Genomic DNA, 11,558 nt, shown 5'->3' with positions numbered 1-11,558 from the left:
ACTCGATGACCTACCACGGTCCCTTTGGACCCTAAAAATCTATGACACCTATGAAATCCTGCCAGCCTGCTCTCCCAAACCTTCAGTGTGTGTGAGTGACCTTCACACTAACCCTATAAAAAAAATTCCACGTGTACACATGGAAGTGCATAATAAGAAAATCCCTGCATAAGAAAAATATTTTGGCTCTCTTTTTAACACAAAACTCAGTGTGGAGAAGATGCTTCTACTCTGGTGCTACTGTTGTGCCTTTGATGAGCATCTTTGCACACTGGCTGTCTTTGGTAAGGTTGCTAATTTCCAGAAGTCAAAAGCCTTTGCGGGGTATAGGATGAGCTGCCCGGTAAACCTTAGAGACACATGCACAGAAATGGAGCTAAGATGGAACACGTGCCTTTGCCAGCCACAGTAACATGCAAAATGCTCTGCTCTCCGAGCAAGGCTGGCAGAGCTTTGAAACGGAGATTCCAAAATGTGGCTGTTGGTAGAACCACCATGTAAAAATGAAAGCTGTCTGTGATATGTCCCAGAAAGGGGCATTTCATAGCCAAATATGCATACAAAGGTTCATTTAGTGTCTAAAGGGGTTTTAGCCCCAGGTACTCTTATATGAACATGCTTATCTGGGAGCCCTGCTGCCAAAAGAAATGTTTAAAGTTGGTTTGGCACCCTTTACAGTATGCTCGTAATAGCAAGACATAATCTGCTGCTAAAGGCATCCAAGTAAATATGTATTTAGGGATAAACTGATACCAGAGCCCTGCTGAAATAATCTGTTATCAGATGCTGGCTCCTTAAAGCTAGGAGATACCAGATACCTTCAAAAATTCAATATCATCTTTTTCATGAAACAAATCTTCTTTAAAGTGTTTTCCTCACTACATTACTGACACGCAGCATGAGACAAGAGCATCGTATTCATGCACACCCCACCTTTCTCTCAGAAAACATGATAAAATCAGGCACAGAGAGGAATAGAAATGGAACACAGAGGGATAACGACTGAAAAATGGACACTTGGCTCTGAAAGCGACTGGCATTCTTTTGTGGCTTGGACTGTAAGGTGACAGGGTCTGCAGACACTTTCTACATAGCAAAGGCCCTGACCTTGCTATGTCATCCACAGGAGCACATCTGGCATCTCTGGAGAGCTGCATGAACTCCGGTGTGCCCCTCTGAGGGTGAAAAGGTCTGCGTGTGTAGAAGAGTGCCCTTGTGCTTATTCTGTGCATGGTTTGACTGGAGTCAGTGGGATGGTATAAGGGAATGAGCAGGATGCAGAGGAAGAATGGTTTGAAGACTTGGTTCCTGAACTGTTAACTGGAAAGTACTGTAGCAGAAATGGCCCCTTTCTGTTTGGGGCAAAGCTGACTGCCATTACTCTTTGTGTGACAGTGAATGAAGGCATAAGCTAAAGGGGGACTGCATCAAGCTGCCAGTCATGCAGGAATCACATTTTTGGTTTCAAAGTGTATTAAAATATTAAATAATGACTCTTGACCTGAGCACTGCTCTTTGGGTAATGTTTACTGTGGTGAAAATGTGTCCACATTTTAAGTACCTTATAAATAGGGGTTTTATGTGGACAGCCTAACTGAGCCTAAGTAGGGCAGCATATAGACATTGCTACTCACCGTAGCACTGCTGATTAACTCAATAGATCACTCTCTCTGTGCTGGAATCAATGACAGTGGTTAAAGGTCTGTCCAATTGTTGTTTTCCCAGTAATGAGTTTATAACAAAGCTGCCACCAAATAGTTTAGTGTCATGTGTTTTCTCCTTTATTGATTTCAATAAAAAGGCTAATTTGGAGATGTGCTGGATTGTCATCTGTGGGTGGAGAGTAGTTAATATAACGAATGGCAGCACTGCAGCACGATGGGGACATTTAAACCTGGCTCACTCCTCGAAAACAGAATGGGCTTAGCAGACAAAGGAAAGCCCTGTGTTAATGCTCATTCAGCTTAGAGCACATAATGGCAGCTGGCAGGATGTTCAGAGTGACAGCTAATGTAGGCTGCAATGGGGAACGTATCCCAGGGGGAGCACCTGACCGGCTCAGTCACAATTTTGCACATCCTCAGGTTCAGGGAAACAAATGTCTTGTGTAGTTGCTGTGAATGTATTGTCATACTCGGCATCCAGGCAAAGCCCCAGACCTTTCCTCATTCCCATTGTGGGTGGCAAGCGACTAGAAAATCCATTCAGCAGCAACAGCAGCGGTGCTCAAGCTCTGGCTCTTGGGGCCATGTCATCCAGCTTGTGGAAATCATGGCAGTTAATATGTCCACCACTCCCTCACTGGCAAATTCTGGCCCCCTGAGGAGCCCTGTGGGCTGGATGACATGGCCCTGTACACAAGCATGTGGGGTCACTTTGTACCTGGATCCAGGATGAGGGGCTGGGCCCAGCCCTTGTGCAGGGTTGTTCCATGACTGTATCCAGCGCGCTAGATCACATCCAGCTTGCGGACTGGCCTCACACCAGCCCTCTGGTCTGCAATGCTGGAAGGCTGAGCTACAGCATTGCAGGAACCGCTTGGGAGCATGATGAGAAGGGGGAGGATTGGGGAGGATACTTGTCCTGCAAGGTAAGGGACCCTAGACTAGCTCCAAAGGCCCAGGGCTGCGTTACACTCAGTAACTGGCTGCTATTTCGCTAGCCTTGATCCTGTCCTCCCAGGGAAATGCATCCTCCTAGAACAGGCTCTCGACAGTTTCATGTCATTGAGGAGGGTGGAGGAGAGGGAAATAGTTCATGCAGCCAGTCTCAGGCAGGTGCTGGGTTTTCCAGATCTGTGGGACCTTGCACTTGCCAGTTATTTCAGATTGGTAACTTGCTTTACATTCAAGTCCTGACTTTAAGAAAAGCCATATTTCTGAAGCCTCTGTTGACCTGGGCCAAAACTACTCGTGTCTGTGCTACTGAAGCAGAGCTGAAGATGACTGAGTTAGTTCCTCTGCAGTTTTTCACACTGCTTTGTCTTCTGCACCAGGAGACGGTGCAGGGCCCTCCTAGTTGGCTTAGGATGACGCCTTCATCTTTGTGTTCCATTACTTGTTATTCGGTGGAACGACTCCTTCCTGGGCTCCAGCTGCTTTGTGGTTAGATCTCCATCTGTTCTCTGCTAGTACCTTCTACATAAGTTGTCGGCTTTAGGACTCTGTGATAGTTTTCTTTCAGGTTGCCATGCATAATGTTTAACAAAAGGCTTCCAGAGCAGAAGTCAATGCAGGAATTGCTACAGTAGTTAAGAAATGCAGAGCTTTCTGAAGTAAAGAAAAGTAGACTTTGTGGTATGTGGCTCCAAGCCATTTGAGATTGTGCCCTTAGCTTCTTAAAGAATTCTGGCTTTGGAAATATTAGCCTAAGCAGTTCTGAGTAATATTTCGGGAAAGTATTATATTGGCTTTAGCTACTATAAGTCTAGCATTAGTAACAAAACTCCAGTCAAAAACCTGATGAAAACAAGGCATTCTTGAAAGATTGGATATGTTTAAAAACAACATACACTTTGGCTGTATTAAAGGTTCCCTTTTTTCAAACGAAAAAGGATTAAAAATAAATCTAGTTTAAAGAGTTTTCAAAAAACAAAACAAACTAAACCTAGTTTGACAATAAAGAAACCTTCTGTAGATGTGATCCTTTATGAATACTTAGCTGCCTTTGGTGCAGCATAATGTGGGCGTTCCATGGGAGAACTGCTTTGAGTTGATAAAGCTGTGAGGAGATGGAGAATTTATTCTTCAAACATTAGGTAACTTTTTGCCACTGGGGCCTTTGGAGGTTTCCCACCAGATACCCTCCACATGTGCTTAGATGCATCTTGCTGATGCTGTCATTTTAAAATAAGAATGGATGCATTACTTTTATGGTGAGACCAGGATCTTTATGATTTCCACTGATCAAAGTACTCTTGGCACCTTCGGCGCTGAACCCCCAAGCCCCTTCAAAGTAATGGAAAGACTCTCATTGGCCTCTGTAGGCTTTGGACTAGGACCAGACTGAGGAAGTTCTGCTCTTATTCTCCCTTTTAGAGTCAGTTCTTGCACCATCGTGAGCCTATTCTCAGCATGAAGAGTACTTGTGCTCTGTAGCCACAAGAAGACCTGGTCCAAAAAGGTACAGTCTGTCATGGCCATCCTTTCACCCCTATCCATCCCATCTCTCTGGTGCTTCCCTCAGCAGCTCTCTCTGCTCCTCTGGCAGTTCCAGCTGTGCTTCTTCCTTCCCAGATGCCAGGTAGCTGCAACAGGGAAGGAGCTGGGATCTGCCCTATTGCTCATGAGTGGAGGGGGACAGACTTGCCCTAGTTTTCTAGGCTCCATATACCCCCTTTTTCTTACTCCCTGGGAGAAAATCCTTCTGGGGGGAAGTGCTCTGTCTGCTGTCTCATGCAGCAGGCCTGAGCGGCTGCTCTTTCCTCCCTCCATCCCAAGAAGTGGGGCAGTGTGGAAGGCAGGTAATCGGAGGCGATTTCTCCCAAGTGGTACTTGAAACATGTGCCTTTTAGCCATCTGGCTGGGTGGTTAGAAATCTTCTTATTTCCAGGGTCTGCTCCCTGGTGCATCCTGAGCCTGGAGAAGAGCTTGAGTAGAAGCCAAGTTTTTAAGAGTTACTAACCATTCCCCTGTTTATATCCAAGTGCAGAGGAGGATGAGAATTGCATTTGATGTAATTATATTAGTGTAGTGAGGCTATGGAACTTCTTGCCATAGGGGGTTTTTGAGAGCACAATTATAGTAAGATTCAAAAAGGTATGCATTGTTTATGTGGCTGTCGAGGCTCTCCAGGATTGTTGTCATTGCTGATAAATTCTGAGGAAGGAATATTAAAATACATATCTTAGGTTTTAAGCTAACCTCTAATTATTAGGTATCATGGGAGCCATTACAGTGGGGAGGCAGGTAATGTTCACCTGCTCTTGCTGAAGCATCTGGTGGTGTCCACTGTCCAGGAGGGCACACCAGGTGAGGCCGACTATAGCTCTGACTCAGTCTGGGGCTGGCTTTGTCTGTGTGATACCAGGCAGTAGTGAGCATGAAGAGGCAAGTCTAGGAGGCAGTGTTCCCATTCCTCTTCTGCTGTGGTCAGTCAGAGTGAAGTGGGCCTGCAGTCAGACTAACCAGTAGCTTTTGGATTTTCCTGCTTGTTGCACTTGCATTTTTGTTCTTACAAGGGCAAGATTGTAAACAAAATTGTCAGAGGTTGGGCTCAAAAACTTTGTTCTACAATGTTTTTAAATCTGATACATAGATAGTTAAAACAAAGTGGCTTAACTACAGATCGCTCAAATACCATGGCGATGGACACTGTGAATGCCCAGATTGATCAGCGCAAATATATTGTTCACAAATATACTGAATGTTAAGTGTTTTGTAGAAGATGAGTACATTTCATTTTTAATGAACAAATAGGTATTTATTAAACAATGTTCATGCCTTTTGTTCAATCTTCCAACCTATGTTTTGCTTTTTATTTTTTATTTAGCTAAAAGAAATAATCATTGCTTTGAAAGTATTTATGTAATTCTGCATGTTGAGACAGACACCCTGCTCATGCCATCTCTTATTGTTGCACACAATGAATGTAAATACACAGGTGCATATCTCCAGCTGAAGCTGCTTAATGGGAGAGTTCTGTTAGGTTTTCATCTCATCTTATAAAAGAAATTGGTCAAATCACTGTGGTTTAAGATAGAAAAACACAACAAAAGCTGAACAGCTGAATGATTTTTGGCACGATATGAAGGAAAAAAATAGACACTGGTTCTTCTTTTAAATGAGTGCTGTGCTCAGCAGAGCAGAGATCAAGCCGAAGTTCACGTTATCGTCTCACGTACCTCACCTGGGGCTCTGTTATTGATAAGTCTGTCATCCCTGCTAATATTGGAGGGGTAATGGCAGCTGATGATTAGGCCACTCTTGAGCTATTAACTACATTTCTTATCCCTTTTATAAGAGCTTCTTAGTCAGCTGGGAAACAAAGGCTGCCTTCAGTGAGCTAAGGCCCAAATTGTGGGCCTGCATCCTGCAACCTGAAAGGCACAACTGTTACACTTAGAGGAGTCTCCGAAGTCAGTGAGGAGGTAAATGTCAAAGGTTACCCAGTGGTGTTATCTGAAATGAGTGGGCTCTGACTGCCTCTAGTGCTGACAGAAGCTTGCAGGGAAATTACAGAAAATTGCCTGTTTTGTCAACATTTTCTCGGGAGGTTTAGGGAAAAAAAAGAGGACTCTAGTTTCAGAGAGTTAAAGGGACTCAGTCAGCCCAGAATTGACTGACAAACACTCTATTATTCATCTATGTAAAAAAGTGATATTTTATATAATTTATTTGAGTGATTGTTAAGTGACTGGGTAGTGACTTTGACATGCAAGATAATCCCAGTAATATTTCCAGTTCTTGTCTCAAGGTAGACTTGCACGTTTGTCAGTGCTCGTAACAGATATTCAGAACAGTAGTAGTGACGATGGGCTGGCTCCCAGACATGTCTCTTAAGGACTCCAAGCTGGACTGAGGATCCACACTTAAGTTTTCCAGTAAGGGGTACATGGGAGCCAGGCAAAAAGATGGCAGGTAGCGAAACAAAGTTAATGGGGAGAATTGCTGAACTTCCACCCTTCCTTAACCTGTCCACATATCCCTGGGAATCCTATGGCATTGCATTTTAAAAAGCAGTTTTGCTTGTTACCCAGGTTATAACATCTTATCAGGACTCCCTCAGATGAGCAGTTCTGAGCCGTAAGCACTCTTGTCCGAGTGACACAAACATTAGAATTGAAAAAGTTACTTGGATAAACCTGGCTTACGCTAATGAGTTAACGGGTGAATTGCGAGGGGATCAGGTCTGTGACCCTCATTGTTGCGTTAGTTTTTTTTGCAGCAGGAGCAGGTTCCCAATCAGGTTTACATGATATAGGTGCGTTGCTTAATGAATTTGCAGCAGCTCAGGGCACCTTAACTAGGGCAAATTCATTACTGTTGTTTAGGAAAAGGACAGGTTCCACTGAATAAAATTCCAGAGAGGCTCCATTATGATGCAAAGAGTAATCGGATAACCATTTGAAAACACAACCCATACCACTCTACCTAAATGACCTTGTCATGGCTTACTGCTTTTATTCATAGCCCCAGGTAGTCAGCTTTTAGGTATAGCGCTGTTTCTAGAATATTTCAGTCTTTGCCATAAGCAAATTAGCACCTGTTAGAGCACAGTCAGTGGCAGTTAGTGTCCCTACTTTGTTTTCATGCACTACTTAGGGAGCAACTTGAGTTAAGCCAAGCAGATATTAAAATTGACTTTAGAAGCCTCATACTGACTTTAAATACTTTATTTGAATCCACATTTTTGGGTGCGAGTCAGTCATCAATAATTGGCTGGATTTGTAATACCTGTGTGTTCATTGTTGGCTGCTGGTCATTATTTACTGTCAGAACTCCAGGGAAAATGATGAACAGCCCCGGGGTACTATCTGAGGAACATTATATAGTTCAGGTGTGAATTTTTTGAAGAGAAAATTGCAAATTAATAAGTTACTCTGAAGTAACTTATTAATATAAGAAGTTACCTTAGAGTGGAGATGACTAATGCTGCATCTGAAAACAAAAACTGCAAAAATAAATTACCTGAATACAGAAATGTATTGCATTCTCCTTTTGAACATTAAAAGAAATCCACAGTTCCTGTGACAGAAGTTAAAGTCCCCAGGTACCAGAAAATGATAAAATACTAGAAAATACAGTATTTTCAAAATACTGTGTTTTCAAAACAGTACCCAGTACAAATTCTGTAACACCAATTTAGTATGCTTCTTAAACTGGTTGTTGTTTTGAGCTTTGGGACCTAGGCTGGTTTTGGGATCATTCTTACAAACACCTGTTGGGATCTAAGCACAGTTTTACCACTGGAATATGATTCTGTGGCCCTTTACTTCATATTCAGTAGTAGAAAGAATCACAATGGAACCAGGACAAAGCCCTTCTCCTATTATTGTTCTCCCATTGTGATACTTTATAACCATGGTCAGTAAGCAGTGACAAACAAGGGTAGTGCCATGAGCATGTACACAGGGTTCTACAAGATAGATGATTCATAGGCAGTTAAAGGCTCTTTAAGAAGAATAAACTAATTACATAGAGATGGGGAGAGCATTATTTATAGAAGTACAAAATTCACATATCTCTTGTTTATTTAGAGATTTAACTCAGAAGAATAGACTCATAGAGAATGAGGGCTGGAAGGGAGCTCAGGAGGTCACATCAGGTCCAACCCCCTGCTCAGAGCAGGGCCAACCCCAACTGCATCATCCTAGCCAGGGCTTTGTCTACCCGGGTCTTAAGCACCCCCAAAGTTGGAGACTGCACCACCCCTCTGGGAAGCCTGCTCCAGTACTTCACCACCCTCCTTGTGAGAGTTTTTCTTGATATCCAGCCTCAACTTCCCTTCCTGCAACTTGAGCCCATTGCTCCTTGTTCTGTCATCTTCCGCCACCGAGAACAGTCCACCTCCATCCTCTTTTCAACCGCTCTGCAGGGAGTTAAAGGCTGCAGTTAAATCCCATCTCAGCCATCTTTTCTGCAGACTACATAAACCCAGTTCTCTCAGCCTGTCCTCACAAGTCATGTCCCCCAGCCCCCTCACCGTTTTTGTTGCCCTCCACTGGACTCTCTCCAGTTTGTCAAATGTTTAGGGTATATAACAGCTGATGGCACTGTCACCTTTTTGTTCGCTGTCTAGCTCACTGGACCAGTCACCAAGCTTACTGTGTTTAGATCTAGTCTCTTAATCTAAAAATGGCATAATGCAAACAGAATGGGGTCCAGAGATGGATGACAAATACATTGAGATTAATAAAATTCCTGGAAAATACTTAAGACTGGTTTGTTGAGGGAAGAAATGCACACACAAAAAAAGGGGGATGTCAAATAAGTTTAGATAAGGTCCGTCAGGCACTCTTTACTCCTCTCATAATACAGGAACAAGGGAGCTTCAGATGAATGGCAGTAGATACAATTAAGAAAAGGAAATGCTTTCTACCCATAATCATCCTGTGGAATTTGTTGTCACAAGATATCTTTGAATCCAAAAGCTTAGCAGGATTTAAAAAGTGTTAGCCATTTATTCGGATGCATGATATAAGATAAGAAAAGAAAGATATAAAACCACATGCCTCAGGCATAAGCCAGAGCACTAAATAAACAGGGTTTTGGAAGAGACTGCCATTATAATGGAATGGAGAATTTGACCCATGAAGTGTCAGGTACCCAGTTTGGGCCCAGTGCAGGAAATGTGGGAGTTGGTGTGTTCTGTGTATTTTTGCAGTGCTCATTGTGTAGTATTCTGTCTCTTATTTTATCTTGCATACAGTCTCATTATTCTGTCCCACTGAAGAGTGCTCTGCATTCCCTTCTTCTGTTTCAGACACTGACAGTCTTTTCGCTCAGGTCTTCAGCAGGTGGTAGAAAGGCTTTTTTTTATAAAGCATTGGCCTTTCTTTGAACAGCAGCAGTGATTGCACTAGAGTAGACCCCAAAGGAGAAAGTGAAATTAGAAAGCAAGGTTAAGCCTGTGAATGTGTGAGATCTATGAGGCTGTCAGATTATAATAGGGCCCAGTATTTAAATGGCAGAATTGAATAAGGCACAGTTGGGGCCAACTGGTTTCCTTGCAGGCATTCATAAAACCAAAGTAATGCTAGCTGGATCATAGTTAATGTTGCTATTGAAAGGAGTTGCACTCATCTGTATCTTGGCTTCCTTGTAGAATTATGGCTTCAGTAGACTCATATATTAGTCTAGCTGGTCCTCTGGATTAGAAGGCACTTTCTTTTTTGTTTGGGGAATATGATTTGTCAGTGATAAGATAGTTGTCCAAGACATTTGTAAAGATGCTAATTTTGAATGCAGGTGTTATCATGTGGATGAAAGTTAGCCCTGGTGGTTTTCAAAAAGAGAACACATTTCTTGCTCACAAGGGTACACAGACTGCTGGAAAGCTCTTCACAAAAGCAGAGACCTGTATTTCCTCACTGAGGTGGTTTCAGTTATGCTTCTAAATCCATGTTCTGTTTTAGCCTTTTTCAATCTTCAGAATTAGATTTTGAATTTGAATTTTGGGTGAAAGTTTGGGTTGCACTTGATTTTTATGCAAAGGTTTAGGTTGGTCCTCATTTACTTTATGATGGTTCATCCATCCCTAGGGTCCCTGGAAGATGTTCATATAATCGTGTGATTGGGATCAGAGGAATTTTATACCTGATCCTCAGATGTGCATGGCAAGACTTTGGATTTTTGGCATTGGGGATAAAATTCCTCTGATCCCAGGCACGCAACTACCAGTACAAGGAGTCTGGACTTGGGCCTAGATCCCCGATGCTGGGCTCCCTACCAGCTGGCCTCTTGAAAGGCAAGCATGGTGGAACTGGGAATCTCTCTGATTTCAGGCTTTCCAGACCCAAGACTTTTAAAAGGCTTGGTGCAGCCCAGTAGTATGCTTCTGCCCTTTGAATATGCTGACTACCTGCAGGAGGGCATAATCAAGGGTTGTGCATGCAGGTGGGCTGCGTGCACAGCTCCTGCATGTCTAGATGCCAAATGTTTAAAATTAAGTGTGATACAAACCAGCTACAAAGTTGTTCTGCATTAAATGGGAATATTAAAATGTAGAGTGTCTTTGTGGTGGTTTAGCATTTTTTGGATCTGAAATAGCTTGCACATGTCTTGTTGCCATTTACTGTGCATTTGCATGATAAATGTAATGTCTGTGAGGAGCCTAGTGATGACAGAGCATTGTGATAGTTAGGCCACCAAAGCAGGTGCCACGTGTTTCTCTTGTTTGCTTTGCAGTCCAAGGCCCGCCTGGTTCCTGTCAGAATAGTCATAATGTGTGAAGAATACTGTAGCAATGTGTGCATTTTGGCCAGACTAGGGGGGCTGATGTCTACCAATTAATTATCCCTTTTTTCTCTGAAAATATTTTTCTTAAAATTATGATGAAACAACAGAAGTTTTCAAACTTAAAACTGAGACCCTAGTTGAAGGAGAACCATATGCATGAGTCCAGTGAGTTGCTTCAGTATCTGGTTTGTGAAATATTTATTGTTCTTGAAGGAAAGCAAGCACATCCTCTGGAATTAATATGTTCTTTAAGAAGTGGTGGAGAGGGAACTGCTGCCCTGTTGTTTACTTCTTTCATAGAGAAGAGCAGAAATGGTGGATATAATGAGAGAGTGGCAAGTGGGAGCTGGCTTTAAACATGGCATTTAGCTCACGGCTTGGAAGAAAAGGACCATCAGCATTGTCCTGCTGCTTTGATTGAAGGTTTCATAGATTTCATAGACATTAGGGGTGGAAGGGACCTCAGAAGATCATCGATTCCGGTCCCCCCGCCCGAAGCGCAGGAAGTCAGCTGGGGTCATAGGATCCCAACAAGATAAGCATCCAATTTACTCTTGAAGGTGTTCAATGTGGGTGCTTGAACCACCTCCGATGGCAGGCTGTTCCAGACCTTGGGGGCTCAGACGGTAAAGAAATTCTTCCTTATGTCCAGCCTGAAAC

Source organism: Gavialis gangeticus, unplaced genomic scaffold (genome assembly GCF_001723915.1).
Source record: "Gavialis gangeticus isolate Ggan-Ray unplaced genomic scaffold, GavGan_comp1, whole genome shotgun sequence".
Taxonomy (NCBI): domain Eukaryota; kingdom Metazoa; phylum Chordata; order Crocodylia; family Gavialidae; genus Gavialis; species Gavialis gangeticus.
This window is presented reverse-complemented; position numbering follows the sequence as displayed.